We start from the raw sequence: 25813 nt of genomic DNA, 5'->3' as shown, positions 1-25813 counted from the left end.
TCTCACTGAGGGAGTTCTCTAATAAATCTGATGGGTATTTTCTGGACCTAAACATCTCTATAAGCTCATTGCATCGAAAAAGGAATTCATCATTTTTAGTGGCCATACGGGCAAGTCTAACTAACTGGCCCTTAACTAAGCCTTTTTTCATATGTATAGGATTGTTACTGTGATAATGCAGTAAACTGTTACTGTAGGTAGGCTTCCTATCGAGGTCACTAATAAAGTTTGAATTGGATTCTTTTTTATCACAACATCTAAATAGCTGATGCTGTCAAAACTGTATGAATATGTAAATGTGAAAAAGTCAGTAGTGCTGTTAATGTAAGACATAAAATCTTGAATGTCTTTAACATCACCAGTCCATAAAAAAAAATCATCTATATAACATAAATATAAACTCCATGTAAGTATATAGGGAGAGTTGAACAGAAACTTCCTTACCCACATTAACATGACAATATTTGCAAAAATGGGGGCGCATACGGCTCCCATTGCTACCCATTGTTTGAAAGAAATACTGTCCCTCAAAAAAACAAAGTTATTTTTTAACATAACTTCCATACGTGTAACAAGTATAACCACCTGGTAATTGTGGAATAGCGAACTTTCATATAAAAATTCTTTGAACCATTCAATACCCACAGAATGTGAAATGGAGTTATTTAGATTGACAACATCAACAGTTAAAAACATAGTTTTTTTATTATGTTGCAAATTGTTGAATTTGCTAAGAAAATGCCAAGAGTCTATGCATATATGTTCTTCCCCTTTCAACACTTCCTTTAAGACACAGTCTATGTATTTTCCCATAAACTGCATTTCTGAACTATTGGCACTGACAGCTGGTCTCATGGGAGGGTCTGTTTTATCTTTGTATATCTTTAGAATACCAAAGATACACAGCACTTTAGGAAATTTCACTTATAGAAACACTAACAAACCAACATTAATAAGCCCTTGTTCATGCAAATCTTGTAACATATGATCAATTTTGTGATAATAAAGATTAACAAAACTCTTGGATATTTCTTCATACACCATATCATCTAGTAATAAAGCATGTATTTTATTATTGTAATCTTGCTTAGACATCACAACAACCCCTCCCCTGTGTCGGGTTTCATAAACCATATAAGCTTGTCACTAACAAGTTTCATAAGTAAATCCCTTTCATTTTTAGATAGATTATAAGTAAAATTATCATTGCCATTAAATAAGGCTTGATAAACAATTAACAAGGGGTGGGTTGTATAAACTTTTTTTACATAACATCAAGTTGCTCTCCATGTTCATCATTTAGTCAAACATCACTTTAGAATTTAAGCTCCTAACAAAAATTTTCAAATCTAAGATGACTTCTACCAGGCGAGAATGTCTAGCAGGTACAAAGTTAAATCCCTTACTCAACAAATTTGCAATGTCTGCTTCAAAAACTTGTGTGGTAAAATTTTAAACAATAAAGTCACCTTTATCATTAGAAATGCTGATAGGAAGTTCTTGCAAAGTCTCCACTTGTTCACTGTATTCTTGTAATGGAAAAAAGTCAAGTCTACTTTCTCCATGTCAAGGGGACCCCCAAATCAGTTCTGTCTCACTTGCAGCCTTCTCGTATGTTGGTTCTGTTGATTCTGGTAGCCCTGGTCTTGGCAAAACCATGGAGGTCTGTAATTCACTTCCTGGGTCTGATTGTGTATCCTCGTAGACCTCTGTGGAATCTCCCACCCTAAAGAGACCTGATTGGTTGAATCATTCTCTGATACATCATTACCTCTCACAGTTTCATTAGTAACTGCCTGGTTACAGGAAGGTCCTGATGAAACGGGTGGTGGTTTTGGATATGCTGACCCTGAAGCATAAGCTTTTTTGTGTCTAAACAGTTTTTTTTTCCTTTTGAGTTTTTATGTCAACTGCCAATTTATCAGTTTTATCAAAAATACCTTTATAGGTTGAAATATGATGTTCAAACAGTTCCTTGTGTAGAACTTCTATAGTTCTATGATTGCATTTTATTAAGACATCCAGCAGCTCTAACCCTGCCAGTTATGTTAATATCCAGCTAAATATGCTTACAGACAGTTAGCCAGAAAGTGCTTAATCTGTGTAGGCACTGCTTAGTGCAGCGCAAACAGGCTTAAACCCACTTACTACTGCTTAAAAGTGCTTACTCCCACTTACCACCATGCTAATTTCTTTAAAAGAAAAGAAAAAAAGGGTGATAGAAAAGTGCTGAAAAAGGGGGCATAAAGAGGGAAAGACAATAGGGAAAGTAGCTAGGGATGTGCAGGATTGGTGTAGGGAAGGTCCATAGCTGTCCATTTCTTCTACAGCAACAGCTGTGCATATATACTGAATTTGGAGTTAGAGTTGGACATTCAAACCCCAGAGAGAGGGGTGAAGACAACAATAATGTGTTGTGAAGCCAATTAGACCAGATTATATGTGTCCAGTGGACACGTGTGAAATGGACAGCAATGTATGGGGCAAAATTTTTGGGGGGAACAGATTGTCCTTTTTTTAAGGTGAGAGTGGGATGTTGGGGAAAGGTAGTAAGTATATTTGGGGAGGTAGATTGGGTAGGAAGACAGACAAGACAGACAAGACAGCATACAGAGGTGGTATATGACACATGTGGGGGATAAACTCCTTGGACGGGGTGCCAGGCAGTTACAGTTTTCTTATCTGACAGACCTGTTGGGGGAATGTTTCTTAACACTACCTGACTGTTGCTACACATATTTTCAGATTCCTAGTTAATATTATGCGCATACCTCTCAATCTCTTAATGCATGCACACTCTGGACAAAGCTTGACAAAATGGGGGTACAGATAAGGACATATTTTGAATATTGCTCTCATAAACTTGGAGAGTTGCTAGAGTGAAAGTATTTGTTTTAATACACATTTTCTGAAGATTTTGAGGTCTGAAAATCAAATGTATGTCATTATTTAGTGACTACAGTTCTGAGATCATCCAACTAATTTACCAGGGGGACAGAGGAACAGGCAGAAAATATGAGCCAATTATCTGGACATTCTGCAAAAAGTCTGTACAGTGGAGAGGTATGATTATGCATACAGCTTACTACCACTCCCAGGATTTGAACCATGGCTGTGTCTGCTAAAAGTACAACAATTTAAGTTTCATCAGAGTGTGCTATTTGGATATTGCTGTCTATTTCTTTTGTGTTTTCTGTCTAAGTCTCTCTTGGTTGTACAATTTGACCTTGTACTTACAACAGTCTTATGCAGACATTCCTAGACTTTTTTTTTATGTAGCGCAGTGTGGGTAACAGTGGTTAACACAACATTACTATTCAGAGAATGCAACACTAAATGCCATACAATACCAGAGTAAACACAACCAGTCCAGGATTTAGAACTTTATTGCCAGGCAGTTACCATTTTATTTAAATATGACCTATATGGGACTATTAGTGTCATATTGTCTGCTTTATTCAGTACAACCCATACACAGTTCTTATACTGCGAGGTGACTTTCTACTACCTTATATTTATTTGGCATGACTACTACAAGAAGAATTGTTGCTCACCAGCCTCGCCACGCAGCCTTTGCAACCTACTAGCATGGGCTTCCTGATTCACAGCCCACTCAGCTGCAGCTGTAAGGGAAATAGAAAAATATTTAAGCATTCCTATCCATCACAAACACAGGCTGGACATTAGTAAACAGTTATTGGTATGACTACTTACACACTGCTGGGACATCAACCCTCTGCCTTGCTTCTTGGACCCACTCATCCAAGAGCTCCCTCTTCCTCCACTTCAAGTCGGCATAGCAGTGCCTGACCTGCTCACCAGTCTGAGGGATACCAGTGGCACTGGTGAGATCATGGGTGATACGGTCCCAGACTTCCGCTTTATATTGGGATCCCTAGTACTGGCCCTGCAGCAGTCTCTCATCATGGTTTTGTACCAGGATTCCTACCATAACCCCGGACTCCTATATACCCCAGCGCTGTGCCCGGAAGCTCATGCCCTCATCAACTCCTGATATACTACCAACAGTGGGAAGCTGCAATCAGTTATGAACTGTATTCTCACATGTGGGGTTTAAATACAGCTGATTTCCTGCCCTGTGCTTTGATTGGATGGTTTTAAATATGCTGATCTAAGCTAAGCTAATGGCAAACCTGCTTAGCTAAAGTTGGCAGTGCTTAAAGGGGCAGATTCAGCATTGTTTAACAATGGCCAAATTCACTTAGCTGGGGTATTCATTGCTTAGTATTCATATGTACACAATGCTTACACCCATTCAGCAAAGCTGTGCAATGCTTAGCATTGCTTATTTTTTATTTTATAAACTATCTGCTGTATGGGATTGATTCATCATTCATTAAATATTATAAATTTGTTTACTGTCCCTGACACCCCCATTGTGCTTTCATTACATTTATTCATGTGTGACTATACTGTATGGGGCACTTGTGTTTATACAAGGGTTTCACATCTTTATTAAACTGACACCTCATATCTGGACCTACTACAGTACACTGGTTAACAAATATATGTTATTTAGTAGCTAATTATTAAAAAAAGTGTTTATGTACTGGTTTCACGAGTAAGATGCAAATTGGTTACAGTGGGGATCAAGCCAGGAATGGCTGCTTGCAAAGTGTACACTCTAACCACTACACTATTGCAGTACTGCTTATGTTGGATGTCTCTTGCTATTTAACTTCTTGTACTGTTTAAGATGGATTAAGTGCAGCTAAACAATGGGCACACCCATGCAGCTATGCTTAAACTTTATTGCATGTTTAAAAAAAGATTATTTGTTGTGTTTTTTTTATTTGTACCCTTCAGAATATCCATGCTAATGCCAAACCTGTTATTCTATCAACTTTCTGCTTTGTGAGAGGATTGTCCCTTTTGGCTTTGTCCACATTCCTTATTCCGACAGATTGGGATGTGTGCGCTATGTGCTTATGCTAAGTGTCTTATTCTAACAACTTTTGTCTTGGTAGGGGCATTTGTCCCTTATGGCTTTGACCAGATTTGTATTCTTGATGGGTTGGAGGTGTTACGAGCATTCTCACTCATTTTAAATTGCTGAAAGACAATTCTGGAGTTCAGGGGATGTATGTATTGTGAGAGTTCTGCTCTCAGACACCCCCCTGCACTCGTACGTGGAACCGTGTCCATTTTAGAGCATGGAAGCGCGTCTTCATACATATGCATGAAGCGCTGCTATGCTGAACAGGAATGGTCCTGGCCATGCAGGAATAACTTATTTCTGCACGGCTGCTTGCTGAATCCAGGAGATTGTTTTGTTTTCAAACCATTTGCAGCTTTAACATCATTAAACTGACTGTAAATTACAGATGTATGAGCAGTAAAAATACACTTTAAGGTTTTGTGTGTCTGGGTCACATTACCAGTTCTCTGCCATACACTTTGGGCTATCTGCTTCACCAAAGATTTTCAGATAGTGGCTAGCTCATGTGATAGCCTATTGTTAACTTCAAGGTATTTACATTTTTCCTTATTTAGGTGACTTACATATCTTTGCAGAGTCAATTTAAAAGTGTCAGAAATTGCACACTAGGAGAAGAGATCTACTATATAGGCTGAGATTCCAAGAGCACATTCAGAAATATTTTCTGACTCCATCTCACAGGATTTGTTTTTCTGGAGTGTCTGCTGGACATCTCAGTTCAAAAAGTGTTTCTTCTGCAGGAAAAAATAGATCTGTAGTTAGATCTATTCCTAAGGCTTTTTCACTCTGACTGCCATCTCAGCAAGGGAATTCCTCAGGATTCTGCTTTTTGTGGCATTAGTGACACTCATGACATTTCTTAAAAGACTCCACATGCAAAAGATGCAAAGACACTTGAAATCTCTAGGTCCTAACACCAACTTCCCTTGACTTTTTAAATTCCAGTTTTAGGATTTTGTGAAAATGGAGATTACCTGGTGGAGAAACCAAATCTATCAGAATCCAGGTTTCTCTTTCTCCTCTCCTGCACCAGCACAGTCAATCACAATGTATACTCATTTCATGATTCAAATGTTTTTTATTCAATGACTTGTATACAAAGTGAGGTTTAGATCAATATATCTATAACATTGATACATTTTTGTCTAAGAAAGTAAAGGACTACAGTTTTCTGGGTGTACATCTCTCCTCTCTCTCTCTCTCTCTCTCTCTCCCTCCCTCCACCTTCTATTGCTACACTATACTGGTTGAATTTGAGGTGGTAGTTTCAATATAAAAGAGCAATGACTCCCACCAGCCTTTTTGTATTTTAATTTAATATTACTCAACTTTCTGGTTGGCTTCTGACTTTAATCAGGAAACCCCATACCCCTTCTCTATGAACATCAGTGACTTCATTTGTCTATTGATAAATAATAGTTTGATTTATTCTGTTGTCTCCTTACCAGGTAATAAGCTTTTCTGCAGATTTGTGGCTCCCTCTTTTAAGTTTGGTTGTTTTTGAGTTGTTTAACTCAGTGTGCATGCTGTTCATGGGATATAGCATAGTAGCCATCTTGGAATGATATCTGCTATTGCTAGTGGTTAGATGGCTGGCCACTTTTGTGGCTGAATTGTTCTAGATGTCAAAGGTCAGGTTACTATCTTGTGAATGATGCCCCCCCTGATGTTTTAGCAAATAGATTTATATTTTGATTAAATAAATAAAAGAAGAATAAATTATAGACATTGGCATGTGAATGCTGGGCAGCTACTCACTCTAAAATCTGCTAGTCTCTTGGTAACCACGGGCAGTGTCCTGCCAAGCAGGTTGTGGGACCATTATGAATTGAGTTTAGCAGTCATATTAATGATACCAGGCCTGCTTGGAATACAAGCCACTCATTGCATGATGTATTATTTGGGCATATGTTAGGGAGATGGCTTTTATTGTCAGAATTTGGCATATGCTGGCCAAATTAATCTACTACAATGTGTTAGCATAAAAAAACTATTAAATGAAAATGCACAAATAAATAATCAATGATATATAAATAATGTTCAACATTCTATTTACCACCCCTCATAATGAAATGGATCTTGGAGAACTGTTGGATGGTGCAGTGATTTAGACAGTACTGCATGTGGCTGTTGCACATTGCCACCACACCTTCCATCACCATTCCATTGTTTAGCAGCTCCGCTTCTACCAAAGCAGGACAGTTTATTAAGACTGGAATGATTAATGTCTCATGCATTATACTCTCATATTATCATACTTCTTAATTATCTGAGAAGCCTAAAAATGAAGAGAAGAGACAGGGGTGCTTTAATGGGAGAAGAAGGGGAGCATCTCTTTAGGAGGCACAGGGTTTTGAAATTAACATCCCACACAAGTGTGGGGTTTTTCAAGAATTCTTAAAAGGTTACTCATGAAAATGCAGGAGGGCCAGTTGTTGGTTCAGGGTATTAACTATGGTTTTCTTTTGAAGGTTGACCTGCTGATGAACTTGGGGCTTAAGTGCAGAAATATAACAGTAGCTGATAAGGAACGTATTGAGCAGCTGTTTTTTTGACAAGGCAGTTAGGGATGGCAGAATGCCTGTTGCATTTGATGACCTGCCATCTTGATCAGTATCACCTAATCCCACATTTATCTCAACAAAAGGGTGAATCAGTCAATTGCAATAGTGGTAAGCTGGAAGCTAAGGAACAATATCCCTAGGTGATGAAATGAGGATCATATAGGTGGTCCATGACCCATGGTTACTTAAACTTGCCAGATAAGGGCATTCCACCTGTCCCCCATACATTGCCAGGATTGGGCCTTACTAGGCATACCACTGGCCAACAATTGTTATTATGATAAAGTTATGCATATGGATTGTGTAGTGGCCTATACAACATTTGAAAATACCATTATGCACTGAATTTGGATGTCAGTTGGCTCCACAAGGAAAGTGGTATTTTACCTAAATGATTTTGTGATAAGGAAAGGTAAAAGTGCTTTAGTGTTAAATGACTGTCTGGGTGTTCCACTGACTGGTGATGGTAGTAAGGACCCTAATATTCATGGAACTGGAAACTGACATTCCATTCCAAATTTTTGAAATAATACAAAAAGGGTTAGGCCATTGAAGGATAAGATTGGCTTAATGAGTGTAATGAAGGAGAAAGCCAAAGTTGTAGATATATTTATGTTGGGCCTTCTCAGCATCCCTAGCTGAGTGGTGGCTCTGTGACAAAAGTTCAGAATGTCATTGTTTAATCTGTTGAAAGGGAAATGGCTGAAGCACCATAAAGTTAGAATTTTAAAACAAGTGTGAGATATCTTGACTATTGGGGTAAGGTCTTAAAGGATTACATTTGGATTTCATTTTTGAAAAAGGGTTAGGTAAGAAAAACTGACACAGAGCTTTACATAAATGCACAAGGGGCAGAAGGTATAGTTGGAAAAAGGAAGTAGTTCAATTTCGTTTCAAGACATCATTGGGTATAGGAAGATATTTTGCAAGATATTGACTTTAGAAACTCATACTGATTTGGATAGTTATGCCATTTTGGGGTTTTGAGTTTGCTCATAAGAAAATAATGTGTTCTACTCAGAAAAGTAATGTGATGTATTGTTAAAATAGTACACTCTCTAAGTCAGGTAGGGTGCAGGTCTCCTTGAGGCAGCTGGTATTGCAAACTCTGAAGATCACAAGGATTTATTAAGGTGCTACCCTATCACATTACTGGACACAGTAAAACGGTCCAGTTTCAGTACTTTTTAATAGTGTCACATTTTTATTGGAATTAATCATAGTCACATAGCATTGAAGGAGGCCACTCTGATATTAAAGTTTCAAAACTCAACTCGAATTCCTCTTCCAGACAAAAAAAACTCATTCTCCAATGACTGACAAATTCTGAGCAATATTGGTGCATGTTTAATGGTAAAGGAACATGACCGATGACAGTCTATCCATCAAATAATAACATTCCTTTACCACTAATATTTTGTCAGTTCTAGATTATGATGAAAACTTTTATGGAAAACAATTATAAACCAGCTGTGACTAATTAATTACAGACCACACAACCGTCATTATTTTATAAGAAGTTTCCTATTTTCAGGCCTGATTTAGGAAGTCCATATTTTCTTTTTTGGGGGGGGTATGTCCTTTTTTCAGACATTATTTAGGATGTCCCTATTTTCAGGCCTGATTTAAGATGTCCCTATTTTCAGGCCTGATTTAGGATGTTCCTATATTTGAACATATGTTCCTATTTTTAGGCCTGCTTTTGGATGCCCCAGTTTTGGGGTGGTATCTCCCTAGTTTCAGGCTTCAGACTTTTGAAGCTGCCCAGTATACAGAAAGTCCACTAAATGGCCAACATACTAGCTGCAACATTAATTTCAAGAAAGAGGACACACATCTAGCAGCACCCCTTTTCTGACACAAAAATAATATATCTTATCTGGTAGAGGTTTGTGATACAGTTCATTAAAGTCTACAGGTTTTACACTGTCTCTTTGATAATGTGATTATTTTTTTCATCATTTTTGTCACTTTCTATTTTTTAAAAACATTTCTAAGAGGTATCCCACATTCCTACTGAAAACGGGAAGAGTTATGTGCTGTTTGGTATTCAAATGGTATGCTGCGTAGAAGTCAGAATTTTTCAAGGGCGTTTGGTCCTATTTTCAATGTCATCTGAGGCAATAAGCGTATTCCATTCACTTGCCTATATTACCAACTCTGACATAATCGACAATCTAGTCCCTAAACAAATGTCTCATCTCTGGTTGAGACATGCCAATAGTTTGACATATCGGCTTGTTAAGGGTACCCCATTGGTTATTAAGGGCACCTCATTTGAGAAATGTAGTTATACCTCTACACCCACACAATGGGCATAAAGCAACACAAACTGTATGATAACTAAATTTGCTCAGTTCAGATATTCAGGGTCTGAAAGATACAATTCTTGCAGTAAAAGAAAATGAAACAAACTTTTTTAAAATGAAAAAAGGCTCTTTTGATTAAGTTAAAAAGCCCATTTACTTTTCAAGATTCTAAAAATACATAAATGCTATATATGTAATCTGTAGGTTCCCAGGAAAAATTCACTCTCAGGTTAAAATGTGATATATTTCTACTCCATATACTAATTGATCAAGAAATCTGTAAGGTCGTACATTTTTCTGTGTGTGTGTGTGTGGGGGGGGGGGGGGTCAAAAACTAAAACTTTAACAGATTCAAAATCTCATACCAAATATTCAATTAAGTTAAATCTTGATGCAATAAAATATTAACAATTAACTGAGTAGTAAAGTGTCTTCTGAAAACATTTATATGCTGTAAAGTAGGAGGTAAGTTGTCTCTAAAAAGGCAAATGATACAGATGTTTTGTGCAACTGACACAGCTACATCATGAAGAAGAAAGTATGTCTCCAAGACATAAGTCATCCCCAGATGAATCCACTGCCACGCTTCTTCCAGTCATTAAACATCAACAGAGCTCAGCTGTCAAATACAGTACAGATTAGTAATATGTTCACATGAATTGTTGCAGACATAGGCAGGCACAGAAACTGCCTAAATGTAAAGTAAAACATCTTCTGATTTGAATACATTTGCCAGACTTACAATAAGTCCCAATTCCTTATTTGTTAATTTTTAAACACCTTTATTGAATTATCATTTGTGACACAGGCAAACTTGCATTTATGTAAAAGTGATCAGACCATATTAACAAGTTCACATTTACAAACATTATTGGATGTATAATAATATATGTGATGTATAATCTAAGCAACATTATATAAATTATTCAGTTCTTGCCTTCTCTTAAGCCTCATTCCTCCTCCAAAACATTTTTCTGCATGTAATAACATTAAAAAACAAGAACAAATGAACCAAATAAGTGGGAAAAACAGAAGGCACACAGTTCTTAGCTGAAAGTGTTTTATAAAATTGAGCTCTTTTGTCTGTATCTATCAATGAGACTCATTCAGGAGTTCTTCATGTTTCCCACCTAAGTTGTTTGGATTTTTCTGCATGAATTGTTTCCACAATTAATATTTTTTCTGAGTAATTTACTCCTACCCTTTTCTAAAGATCGCACTTCATGTCCTTTTATCTATGTTACAATATTCACTACTTCAAGTATAGTTCAGTGAGATTTTGATTTCCATTTGTTAGCAATTGCTTTTTTGGCAGCCACTAAAATTAAACTTAACAAAGCCTTACTCTCTGTAGGCAATTCAGATCATGAATCTCAGCTCATAAAATAATTTCCTTAGTTAAACTCACTTCCTAACCCTGTATTCCTGAAACAGTACTCTGCAGAAAATTTTTAAAGTCAGCCAACTCATTATACTCCTAAAACACATGTTCCCAGTTACCTCTTTTTCTCCATCACACCTCCGACATTTGCGATCTAACTGAGGGAAAATTCTTTGGAGTCTGCTTTTGGTATAAAAGTATCTATGCAAACACTTCCAGGCAAAAATCCTAAATCTTCTAGACTTTACTGCATATGTAGCAGCAATAAATATGTCCTTCTGTTGTTTCTTTGTGAACTGCACAGTCGTATTTAGATATGTTACCAATACATGTAACTCCATACAAATTGCAGAAGGAGTCTTTACTGGGCACATTGCGAGTGCTGCAAAGAGCACTTCTGGCTGACATCAAAGATTGAAACAATACTAGTTTCATGGATGGACTAAAACTAAATGCCAAGAAATGCATAATAGTATCCTTTAGGAAGTCATCCACTCCTGGTAATTATCATATTGACAACACACCCCTTACAGTTGACCCAGTAGTCAGGGACTTTGGGCGCACATAGACAGTAATCTAGCCTTTAACCATCATGTCTACATTAGTGAGGAAATCATTCTATGTTGCGCAACTTACAGACAGAGGTTTGGCATCTAGGTCCAAGGAGGTCATTGTTCCACTGTATTCGACATTCATCAGACCTATCATTGAGTACAATACACCCTTTGGTATTTACCTAACCAGGCATATCCAATAATTGGAATGTCCACAAGGGTTTCTCACTAAAAGAATACAGGGTGTAAGTAAAATGTCCTATGCAGACCACCTCAATGCCCTATCCCTGTATTCTATCTCCTACAGGCTCTTGAGAGGAGATCTATGCCTGGCATACAGGCCATTGTCAGACCCCACTCTGATGGACCTCCTGCATATCCACAAAACAAACATCACCAGAATTACACGTTCTAAAGACTTAAATATTGCCTGTAATATAAATAGGACCTGCTGAAGAGACAGGTATATATCCCAGAGACTACCTCTTTTTCTGGAACAAGCTCTCCATCCATGTGAAACAGAGTTCCTCCCTAACCCAATTCAAGTGCAACTTGTGCAATTGGATGGACAACAGAAAATTCATCCCTGGTTTGGCACCTATGTCACTAATGGATACAGGCAACCTGCAAATGTTTCATCTCCCAGGCCCCTGCTTACATTTATCAAGGTTACCAGAACTTGTCAGAGATTTGGGATGCATGGCTAGGCTTAAAAAGGCCCTTGTAGCTGTTAGTGTAGTAAACACCTATGAACCTATGCCCTATAAATCATATAGGTAATTGTTATAAGAAGGTTGCTGTTAAATAGACAATGTCACAGAAAATCTAGGCCCATGCAGTGTATGGATGGAAATGTTTCAGCACAAAAATAATGAAAAATCAAGGGCCATGCCCTAACATTGATGCATCGTACATAGCACTATGAGATGTGTAACACTGTGCTATAACACAGTAAAAAATATACAGCAGCACAAATAATTACAAACATAACAAGGACTGACCAAAGCTAAGATAAACGCAAACAATCTTCATATCTCATGCCTGATATGGAATGTCATACAGTAAGTAATGTTTTGATGCCCTAGGTATTTATTTATTTATATATTTTATTTGTTAATTTACTTGACATTTGTTTACCAGGGTAGTCTGACTGGGTCTACAGAACCAGTTTCAGCAGAGGCCCAGGGAGAAAAGTTCCTCATACAATACAATACAAATACAGTATAATCCAATGCGATAGAAATGACATTAGAAATACTATGCACAAATACGTTGAAAGAACATAAACTAAGTTACAAGATATTACAATATATACTACACATCTAGACAGGGTGGCTACTGTGGTTCAGTGGTTAGCGTTGCCTCCTCACAGCAAGAGGTGCTCTGGTTCAAGCCTCGGCTGGTGTGCCTTCTGTGCAGAGTCTGCATTTCCTCCCTGTGGTTGCGTGGGTTTCCTCTGGAAGCTCTGGTTTCCTCCCATATCCCAAAGACATGCTGTAGGTGGACTGGACACTTTAAATTGGCCCTAGGCATGACTCAGTGCATGTGTGTGCCTTCTGTGGAAGGTTGGGTGCCGGGCTGGCAACTCGACACGGTAAAACTCCACTACCAATCATGAGTGGACAGGTGATCCACTGTGGCGACCCCTCCTAACTGGGAAAAGCTAGAAGAAGAAGAAGACTACACATATAGACAATTCAGAGTAAAAACATTATAAACAGTATTAGTAGTCTCACCACAGACATAGCCTATGAGTAGATAGTGTCCAAAACTAGTATGTAGGTACTGCAATGTATGACATTGACTGTTATAGTACAGTACATGAAAAAACTAGAATTTTGGTTTCATTTAGGAAAATAATAACCAGAAAGTTAGTGATACAGAAATATAGTGAGAGAGAGTTAAGACTAGAGGCATTACAGCCTGAGCAGTAGCTTAAGGATATGGTTTAGAAACAGAGAAGGAGTTAGGAGAGCCTTAGGATCTTGCAGACTGTGTGGGATTGAAGTGTGACAGAAGAGGAGGATGAGGCTTATGAGGAGAGCTAAGCAGTAGGCGGGCTTTATGCAGGAGCAGAGCCAAGTATTTCTGAGATTATTTTTTTTAAAGAGGCTTTGAAATGGGTTAGGCCAGGCATAGACCTGGTAGCTAGAGGTAGTGAATTCTATAATATAGAGACAGAGTATGAATACAGAGAGTGATCTGGTTTTCTTGTAGTTTTTGAGCTAGCTAAGAGATTTTTGTCTTCTGATTGTAGGGATCGATTTGGTATGTAAGGTGTGACTAGATTAGCTAGTGCAGGGCAGGCAGTAGGCTTGAAAATAAGGTTGTGCAAGGTGGATAGCTGAATAAAGGCAAGTTGGTTGGGGAGTTCAAGCTAGTTTAGTTCTAGTAGCTGTTTACAGTTGTGTGTGTGATATTTAGAGTTTGTGGCAAACTTTACAACTTTATTGTAGCATTGTTCCATCTTACTTAGGGTAGAAGTTTGTAGATTAGTTAGGATAGAAGCACTGTAAATAAGGGAGGGAAGTAAAAATGTTTTTGCAAGTGTAGCTTTGGTTGCTGCAGTAAATAAATGTTTGTTTCTATACAAAAGTCTCAGTTTTTGATAAGTTTTCTTTACATTTTTCTGCATATAGGGGTCGAATGAAAGTTTATTCTCAATGATAACTCCAATAAGTTTGGTTTCCTGCTCTATTTCTATGACAGTGTTGTCAGATGCAAGGGTGTTGAAATGATCAGTGACAGGAGAGGTGTTTTTGGAGTACAAGAGCATTAGTTTAGTCTTCTGTGGATTAAGAAACAGTTGGGCATTTCTTAGCCAGGATTCAACAGCAGTAAAGGACTATTGAGATTTTGAAAGTAGTTCTGGTAGTGATTGAGCTGTACAGGTTATGGTGGAATCATCAGAGTATTGAATGAGAGTTCCACGATGAGAGGCAGTGTGAAGATTGTTTGTGAAAATGTTGGAGTAGGGGTCGGAGGATGGAGCTTTGAGGGACTCCAGTAGGTTTATGCAGAAAGGGTGAGAGTTCATTGGACCATTTCACTGCTTGTTTATGATCCTTGAGGTAGCTCAAAAACCACTTTACTGCGTTATCTGAGAAGCCTAAGTTAGACATTTCTGCAACATGACTCATTTTTACAGGTAAAAATACATTAAAGCGTGCAGAGTATCAATGAGAGTCACTACACAACATATATGGAACATGCATCAATGCTGGAATACAGCAAAACAGGTAAATCTATATGTGTTGAGTCTGTGAGATATGGGAGGGCACACATGGGAACTATATGCTAGCAGCAAACTGAAAATGGAAACAGGTCCACAGAAGTGCAGTGAATGCTGAGGGTGAGGCATGTGCAATACTATATTAAAGTGCAATGAGTAGCACAGTTAAGCATGCAGAAGCTTAAGTATGCATGCAGGAATGGAGACAACAAGGAAATATGTAATGTAGGAATTAATGATGGATAACAAAGATAGGATACTCTTACCAGCAATGTAAATATGTACTATTTGTCAACCAGTAAGTGATACAAACATAGAAGCCTGAAATCACATATAGCATTGCTGTCATCAATATTTTCTTAAACATGTACCAATGATAAATAAGTACTACATATCACAACTTGAAGCTAGTCACCTAGGTCAGATAAATGATCAGAAAAATCCTTTACCATCAGACATATGAAAAGCCACCTACAGATTAATTAGTCAGTGGTCAGCACAGCGGTCATAATTGCCACAGGGTCAGAATAACACAACAGGACACACATTGGATAAACTATCAGTGTGACTCTGATTTAGTCTAAGACATCCAAACAGATGGCTCACACCACAGTCTTGGCTGCCCCTACCACATCCAGAAACACTTGGCCAGCGGTAATGTACCAAGGAGCTGGATGTGGTGAAGTTATGATGTTGCTGTGAATGTTCATGTGCCTGTAATTGTAACTGGCCACCCTCTGACACACATTTAAGACCATCAGCTACACTTCCACATGTAGTCCAACAGGCAGTATTTGTCCATTGTGGGGAAGAGTTACCATCATTACCAGACTCTACATGTAACAGTGGGTGAAGGTCATCATCATGTTCATTATCTGATCTCCCCACATCATCAGAATGGTCAGTCACAGTATCCTCCCTATTGGAGTTTACACCATAAACCACATGGTTGTCCTGTTCTGGGCTAAACGATGAACCCAGTGCAGTGGTCTGTATGCCATGGGCCTTACTATCACAGTTAGTCACATTAAATCCCACCTCAGGATCAGTGGACAGGCTACTGTGAAAGCAGGTAGTGGGTGTGCTACAAAAAGAGACAGATGACAAATGTCACATACATTCACAAAAATTGCATGATGCAGCAAAGTACTGAAATCTGGGACAATTATATAACTACAATGCTAATGATGAGATGGATTTACTAAGTTGTTGTGGCTGTGGGGTGGTTCTGGGATCCTATATAACAGAGATATGTTATGTAATTTACATATAAAAAATGACAGGTTAGGTCAATACAAATACTGAAGCCTACCTGAAATATTCTCCTGTGTCTCCGATATTGAAGGTTGAAATGCCACTGTCATGTGAAAAGAAAGTCATACAGAAATCATTATTAAGCACATACAAGGCAACAAGGCGCATTCCACCTGATGTATAAGACACAGCAAATAAGATAAAAATAAGATAAACACATACCAGATGGGCAGCAATAATGTACAGATTTCAGGTGTCCTGTGCAGATGAACAAGACCACGGTAGTCATGAAGTGCACAGATGTAATTATCAATGCTGAAATGTAGCAACCATACATACTACATTACCAGTATATCCTCCTGGGTTGGGGAGTGTATTATCAGTCATAATGCAGATCCTGTATTATAACAAAGCACACAAACAACAACAACATATGAGTATACTCCATAGTAATAACAGAAAGCAAAGGCACATACCTATGGGTCACACTATCAGGATATGAAGACACTTAATGCGACAAACGGTGCACGTCAGCAAGATGTGCCTGTGTAGAGAATAAGGCAGCAATGTCCTAGATCTCAGGTTTAAAAAAAAAAAGAAATAGAGGGAGACACGGAGATTAGAGATACACCACTTTAATATATCAATACATTAAGCACTTTCATCCAAAGTATAAGGATTTCATCGCATCATCAAGATGTTTTCCAGTTCAATTCTCTACTGGGTGCCTTCTGTGCAGAGTCTGCGTGTCCTCCCTGCATTTGTGTGGGTTTCATCCAGGTGCTGTGGTTTCTTCCTATGCTACAAAGACATGCAACTAGAGCATTTCTTCCTGGGCCTCTGCTGAAAATTGTCTCGTTCCAAGTCGGACTTTCCTAGTAAACAAATGTTAAATAAAAATAAAATAATACAGCATTCGCATGTGTACACAATTGTATTGTTTATGACATTACAACTCAATAAGTTCAGCATGCAGTATGTGTGCATTTATATGTCTTTGCCCATATAGTTAGTTATATATGTATGCTTGCACAATGACATCTTAGATTGGCTCCCCTGTTAATCTGTTTAATGCTTCCCTACATATTCATAGACATAAATTAACTTCCATCAATTCCTGCAGTTAAAGCTAAGAGCAATTAGCTAGGCAGGTAAGGATTTGGTTTGTAGACTGAACATAGGTGAGAGTTGTAAGTTTAAGTCTAGTTTCCTCCTGTTTGCCTGCAGTAATTATCATGGGGATGTAGGCATGAAAATGACCCATTAATGACTAAATATGCATATTGTGATATTGTATGTTACTATCTGCTAACATGTAATAATCACTCTTTTCTTGTTGCACATAGTCATAATATAATGAAGTTAAGCAATCCTTCTGGTGCTTCAAAAGTTCATAGGTGCGTACTAGGCTAATGGCCCTGGAGTCTGTACAAGCCTAGCCCATAGAAGTTCCCTGTCCCGACTTTAGTTCCCAGCTGTAATACATCCGCATTTCCTGTTTGCAGCTGATGAAGACCATGCCCAAAATTATGCTTTCTGCATCGAGCATATGCACAGGATTGAGGAACAGTGGAGGAAGAAAAGTGTGTGTTATCTCTTTCCACTTTTATTTCTCCAGAAGTTCTATTAATATAAAAAATCCTCAGGTTTAAATGTGTAGTTGTATGACATTAAGGCACACTAAGCTTAAAGCATCTGCAAAGGAAGTGTAATACTAACTGATTTATGCTGAATAACATTGACGTGTATATAATTTTAAGTGGAATGTTGTCTCAGGAGTTATCAAAGGAAGTTTTATTTTTTCATTAAGTTGAGTTTAAGCAATCATTGTTGACACAACCTAAATCAAAGACATCTTTGTTTAACTTTCATATTAATGTTAATACTGATGCTTTACACAGACATTGCTTGCAATATTATTGCTGTTTGAATAGCAGGAAATGATAAGCTTGTATGTGTGATAGTGGTTCTCAGTGGATTATACGTTGTTTATAGTCTGCCGTTTCTATTATTGAATGTGCGTCTGCTGTCTCAATGTTCCTAAACTCTGTCTGAAGATATTTGCTGCATGGATTTCTTGAATTCCAATTCTCTTGCTATGCTGTGTAACTGTACTGTGCTGGTTTGTTATAAACAGCATTACATACCTTTTCCTGTTATTGTTATGCCACAAGCCAATCATACATTTATTATATGTCTGAGATGTTGCATAGCATATTCATGATCAGCGTTACCTTTTTTTAACCACGCATGTGTATATATATATATATATATATATATATATATATATATATATATATATATATACATTTAATGAGGGAGTGTTATGTATGTGTGCCATACACACAATTCCTAGCGCTTACATGCTGTTGTTGTGCTTGTGATTGTGCAGTTGTTCGAAGCTTTCAAATTCCATTCCAATTATATGATGTTGTGATGTCATCCATTAACCATGCTGCATTGCTAATCTCATTTGCATATATATATATATATATATATATATATATATATATATATATATATATATATTTTTTTTTTTTAAGTGCATCATTGTTTGTTAATCTTACAGCATATTTTCAACACACATATTTTAATCATGTCAGCGTGACACATTATTTCTATATAATGATGTGCTGAAGTTTTAATGTAAATGTCATAGCTACACTTCAGCATACATGTGTGAGGCAAATATTGAGTAAATCATTTTGGGCTATTTTTCTAAGATAGTGCTTTCAAGTGTGTGTGGCTGACATTGATAGAAGGTCTATTTAGCAACATGGCTATACAAAGAGCACATTCCTAAAAGTTTTGTGTCAATGTCAGCAAAAGTGTACCCTGCTCAACCAGTGCTCTGTGCTGGTCCCCAAACTAGCACTACAAAACATCTCTTCCTTTTAGGGGTACACCAACTAGGTAGTCAGATACAGGACACCCCCAACCCCACCCCAACCATTCTATTCCCATTTTTGTACTCTGTTTCCAGCCTTCCTTACATTGTAGTAAAACAAATTTAATAAAAAAAATATTTAATACCATAGCAAACTGCTTATTACAATTGTAACAAACAGTTGCTACAGTTTATATCCTGCACAGAGGACTATAGTCCTCAGGTTTTAGTTTTTTAAAAAAATGACAGCTGGACCACAAACAGAGCACTACAGCACTCAGGTTTAACAGCAAATGTAATACCTGCTTTTAAAACCAGTACTGCACTAAGAGTAATTGGGATGATGGATGGATAATCAGATTGCACCCTGTAACACACTGCACCCAGGGCAGTTCTCCCTTTCACCCCTACTGTAGCTATGTACTGAGTGTCAGTGTTGGTGTTAACTTGCACTGTACCAAGTGGCATGACATACTTTTCTTGATATTTACTGATATATGTGTCTGTATGGTGCGCACATGTATGTTTTGCATGCATACTGAAGGCTGATATGTCAGTAAATTTACAAGTAATAACAGAAGCATGCCTGATGAACTAAGTTGCATGCCATATAATGACAATGTATGATGGTCACACTGGCCCATATATGCCATTTAATTCATATCTCCAACATATGAATATTAGGGCATTTAGAATACTGTAATCAATGTATAAATACATTTTATGGGCCATTACAATGTAGTGACAAATGTACTGTACTGTGCTGTGATATAACTTGAGCAAACATTTAACACAAGTCTCATAAGTTTCATCATTGTTAATTGCATGCCATATAGTCTCTTTACAATTATGTTGGTGTACATCTGATTGTATTTTATTACAGACATGTTTGACATATGGTTGGGACGTACATTTCACACCCTTTTGTACATTAGTATAGATTGGACTTATGCCTTACACCACATACAGTGCTAGAGTTTGATTCGGTGAGACAGCCATACAGTGCTAGAGTTTGATTCGGTGAGACAGCAGTGTAATATCACAAACATAATAGCTGCAACATGTAGATTGTGCAAGTTTGTATGACGTTACTTATTCATCATTTTTTGGTCAATACCTATTATGTATGTATGATTTTTTTTCCTGTCTTGAACTTTGACAGAATGCTGGGCTCTTGTCACCTCACCAGGTAGAGGACAATGACATGTTAGACCACTGCCGGCTGAGTTAGACTCTATGGACTAGGATGATGACCACAACTGGAACAATGATGATGATAACAAACCTGCATGTGCCACTGTTCCTGCTGTTCATCACAGAATATGTGCACATCAAGCCAAACAGATGATTTTGGGACCAGATCTGGGATGTAGTGACACACTTCTTCCTGAAGTAGATAAGGGATATGGCAGGTAACTTCTTTCAGGACATGGCATGTACCTTGTGTGCTACTTCCAGAAAATTGCTAGAGAGATCTTTCATGATATTCGACCACATCAACATGGTCCCCCGGGAAAATAAGTACTGTCTGTGTGACCCACTTTTGTAATGCTGTCGTCATGGTGTATTCCATATTCAAGGCACAATTGCGCAGAGTTCTCATATAGCTGTCAAGCTTTTCTGTCATACACCTTAATATGCACTGCATATATCATGTCATATGTGACCTTATCTTGCTTCTGGAATAAGACACACATTATCAAAGGATGCATGCCGTAACTATTATTGTTGCATGAATACGCTGTCATTACTGCATACATTGCTACATATGGGAAGGGATGCTACTCATTTGATGTGTGTGTGTGTGTGTGTGTGTGTGTGTGTGTGTGTGTGTGTGTGTGTGTGTGTGTGTGAGTGTATGTGTGGAAATGCATGCAGTGCAGCTTAATATTATTATGTCTGATGGAATCTGGCCCTGTATGTGACAAATATGATTGTTGTAGTCAGGATAATGTGAGTGGGACATGATTGTTCTGCATGTGTGTTCCAGTATATACTTAGGAGGGATAACATCAACTCATATACTACATTATTCCCATTGCTCTCACATAACACAATAAAGGGAGTCAAGTGTGTTTATTTGCATGTTAATCATGTGTTCCCATTGCACCCATTTATGTAGTGGTTGTTTCTGTCTTATGTCTGTTCAACAACATTATATGTCCTTGATTTTGTAGTTTATGTCATATTATTGGGTCATTCTGTCCCACTGGCACATTGATCTTGTGTGTGGCATTCATTGGCAAATATTGTGCTATGTTGTATTACAGTACTATGACTGTTATATATGAACATTATCTTTGATATACTGTGTTTCCATTCGATGGTCTGTTAGTGAGTATATGAATGCAGTGTTCTGCTTAACATCACTCATGACTCCCTTGTTTGTGAATATTCTTCATGTGTCAGTTGCCAGCCTTTTTGATTATAGCTTATATTATAAGATGCAACATGGATTTGCATGCATATCCATGTATATGCATTTGTAGTACATATGCACAGATTTACATGTATCTATATATGTATGGCCATAATATGGTTGACATACAAACACCCTTGCAATATATGAGAGGTTAGATGCACTAACTTAATTTTTCTGTGCTGTAGTTATGTACATAAGCCTACAAATGTACAGTGCTGTTTATATCAATAATGATGATTGTGACACCTGTTCTATTATATTTGTATGGCAGTATATATATATATATATATATATATATATATATATATATATATATATATATATATATATGTGTGTATCTGTATATATATCTATATATCTATATATATATATATATATATATATATATATATATATATATGTGTGTGTGTGTGTGTGTATAGGATCCATACTAATGCACGAATGGCAGTTTCACTGAAAGTGAAACCGCCGACCATACATTTGTGAAAGTGCTTTTCACCGAAAAAGCACTTTTGCAAAAGTATGATACGATATAGGGAAAATCAGGGGGGAATGGCCGTTGCTGAGATCGCAGTACAGTGGGAATGAGGGAATATTCCCTTTTCTCCACTGTAGTGCAATCTTGGAGTGAGAATATAAATGTAGGGAGGTGTGGGGGTGCAGGAGGGCTTGTCCCCCTGCATAAATGTTAGTTATGTGTTTTTGTTAATTTTTTCTTGGTGTTTATTTTGGGGACTTTAGCGAAAGCACTTTTTTGGTTAAAAGCATTTTGCTAAAGTATGTTCGGTAAATGTGGATTCAGACTATTGAACTTTCATTCAATAGTCCTAGATCTATATATATATATATATATATATATATATATATATATATATATATATATATATATATTTATATTGTGTGTGTGTGTATGTGATGCAGTTTTGTTCCTATGCCACTTGCTGTTTAACTGTTGTAAATTACTGTGTTCTTTGTGTGATTTATACACAGACATGTTTATATCCATCTCCACTGCACTATGCCCATGTCTCAGACATTGGCCATTTACTTCAATGTACCTTGCAAGGACTTGCAGTCCATCTTGCATTGTAGACACAGGCATGTACACTGTGTCTTTCTAGCTAGGGTTGTCCTGCTTTATTCTATGCCTACTTTCTCTTGATGGTATTTCCTCACTAATGTGGGCGTGTGTTGTTCATCTCCCTTCCCCCTTATAGCTTTAGCCTACTTGTTTCATGTATACATAGAGTATGTTATGTATGTTTACCTTCCTGTATGGTATTGTTTTTGTCATGTTGGTGTACTGGTACAATATTATGTTATGCCACAATGTTGAGTATCACACACATGCAAGGCATATGCACACAAGGAGGTGGCAATTTGGTTGATTCTAACATTGTTTATTAATCATAAATGTATCACTTCATATTCCATGTCATGATATGGACATGTTTGATGAGCCTTCTTTCTCTATGGATTCTGTTATGCCACTGTATGTCACACATATACATTGTATACCTGACGACCATCTGTTTTGTCTACAGCAATGCATATATCTTTGACATATGAATCCCGTTTATCCTTTGTTTGTGGTGTGTATACTTATTTATTTATTACACAGCCACATTAATCTTTGGGTGCTGCTGTTTGGTGCTCTGACTGTTTGCCTTTTGTATGCAGGTTTTGAGGTTATAGTCCATCCTCCACTTGTCCACTCTTGCATTTGCTCATCCTTACTGCTGCTTGGCTTACACTTACACTGCTGACATTCTAGTGGAAGATTGGATTCCATATCCATTGTGTACTGCAGTCATAGCACTCTTCATTTAGTGCTCTCTGACATACACCTGCCATCAGTCATACTCATTCTGGTATGACTGTCACACAGTTTGCAATATCTCAGCAGTGATCTGTGCATTGGCACATATGCATTTTTGCATTGCACCATGGCTGGTACGCATCCCTGTTTGTCAATTTTCCTACTCCCATTTTGTATAGTCTGTATCTGTGCTGTGTACCTTACCTCTCTGTCATGTGTATTTCCATCCTTTATCATGTCTTCTGACATTTGTTTATATGTGCTGTTTTACCCTCATCCTCTTTCTGTGCCTTTTCCATTCCTTCTATTCTCCAAAAAACAAAAAATGGGACTTAAAATTGCTCATACCCCTCTGCCTCTCCCTGTGACCTTCCTATTTCATCATACATTTTGTGTGTCCCTCTTCTTGACCTTCATCTCACATTTGCTTTTCTATCACCAGATTTAATTTGGTATGTGTGTTACCTGTGATCCCCACCCATGACTATGTTCATTGCTAGTCACTATCAGCCATAGCAAAGTTGCTCTAATTGCCCTTCACCTTACTTCATTTTTTATTAAAAATTTTGCAGATTATGTCAGATTCCGCAACTTGTGATGAGTGTTTTTATATATGTCTCTACAAATTATGACAATATATGTAATTGTTTGAAGATATTTGTCAGTTTCTGGACACATGCATATTTCTCTTCCATTTGTACTTTCCACCTGTTACTGAAAGTTCCATGGAGCTTGTAAAACGTCTGTCGATGTACATTGGTAACATACATATATATTTCACTTTACGAATGAGTTTACCTGTAATAATAAGCTTTGACATGACTGCTTGTGGTTGCACTGACATCAGTGGTTATGTCTGTTTTGTAATGAGTTTTTCCATAGATTGGGGCATGTCTGCATATTACTTGGTTAGCTGCGATTCCTGCATGGAACTCGGTGCACTCCGCTGGATTCACTGAACTTTATGGAATTCGATCCATTATCTTCTTTCAGTAGGGAGCGGCATGATCAGATAGGTATTTACAAATTCACCCCTCGCTTGACTAGACTAGACCTTTTTGGAAAAAGAGGCACAGTGTAAGGGTGGGTATTAGCAAGACAGAAATGGTCACAAGATGCAGTCACCTTGTATTTCCTATGATTTCTATGAAATAAAGAAAAACCCTTTGAGGTCTGTCTGTACCACACACAACTATCATGTGTAGAACCATCTGTCTTCATTCTAACCTATCTTCTCTTCCAGTAGTCATCTATTCTGCTCCTATTTCGCTTATTTACTTTCATCCCTTTACCTCTCCTTTTTTTCCTCCCCCAAAATGTATATATGCAAATATATTGTAATAGTGCTTCCACGCTGTACTCAGACTCATTTCATTTAATGACTTTAACTTGTTAACTTGCATTTACAGCACTTTGTGCATTCTTGGATTGTTGTGTCACTTTTCACACATAAAAAAAGCTGGCAATGTGTGATCAGCTGATTTTTACTCAGCTGTATAGCTCTTAACTGTACAGATTTTCACAGAATGTTCAGTTTTTTGCATCCTATTTTGGTCTATTCCTCATAAAATGTGGTTTTCGACAAAATCACTAATGAGTGAAGTCACTAGATAGTGGCATATATTTGAATTTCAGACTTCATATCCTTCAGAAAATTAATGCCAACACAAATCCTGTTACTCTACTAAATTTCTAAATTTATAAGAGCAATATTTAAAATATGTCCATATTCTGGGCCTTTTTCCCCCCATTATTTTAAGCTCTGTCCAGATGTCTTGTGCTAAGAGGTTGACAGGCATGGTGCAGACTCATTTTTTGTACAGTAAAAGCACCATTTGACCACCTAAATGACACTCATGCATTAATAAGCAGCTAGTGACATACTTTTGAGTGGTACAGCTGTTAACATTGTCACTTCACAGTAAGAGGTGCTCTGGTTCAATTCCCAGGTAAAGTGCCTTATGTGCAGAGTCTGCTTGTCCTTTCTGTGTTCCTGTGGGCTTCCTCTGGGTGGTATGGTTTCCTCACACATTCCAAAGATGTGTGTCTGGAGCATTTCTCCCTGGGCCTCCACTGAAAATGGTCTCTTTCCTGGTAAATAAATTTAATAATGACTCTCTTTTTTTCTCTTTAATATTTTTTACTTGTTTTTGATTAAAATAACATCTTTAAAAACAGTACATGAAAAAAGAAATATACATGCAATCTTACAACTATAGAACTTCATAACATTGTGAAACTATTTACACTGGTGTCTACACAGATTATGAAATAATTGAACACTGTGTTAAAAATAAATCGTATTATCATATATTCTTGCCCGTTTTCTCCAGTATTTCCATAACTGTCATCCAAGAGTTGTAATATGAAGTAGGTCTGTTGGTTCTATATGACTATCTTTTAACTTAAAGACAAAAGGAACTTTAATTAG

The sequence above is a fragment of the Protopterus annectens genome, chromosome 3.part0 (assembly GCF_019279795.1).
Source record: "Protopterus annectens isolate FY-2018-M chromosome 3.part0, PAN1.0, whole genome shotgun sequence".
Taxonomy (NCBI): Eukaryota; Metazoa; Chordata; order Ceratodontiformes; family Protopteridae; genus Protopterus; species Protopterus annectens.
This window is presented reverse-complemented; position numbering follows the sequence as displayed.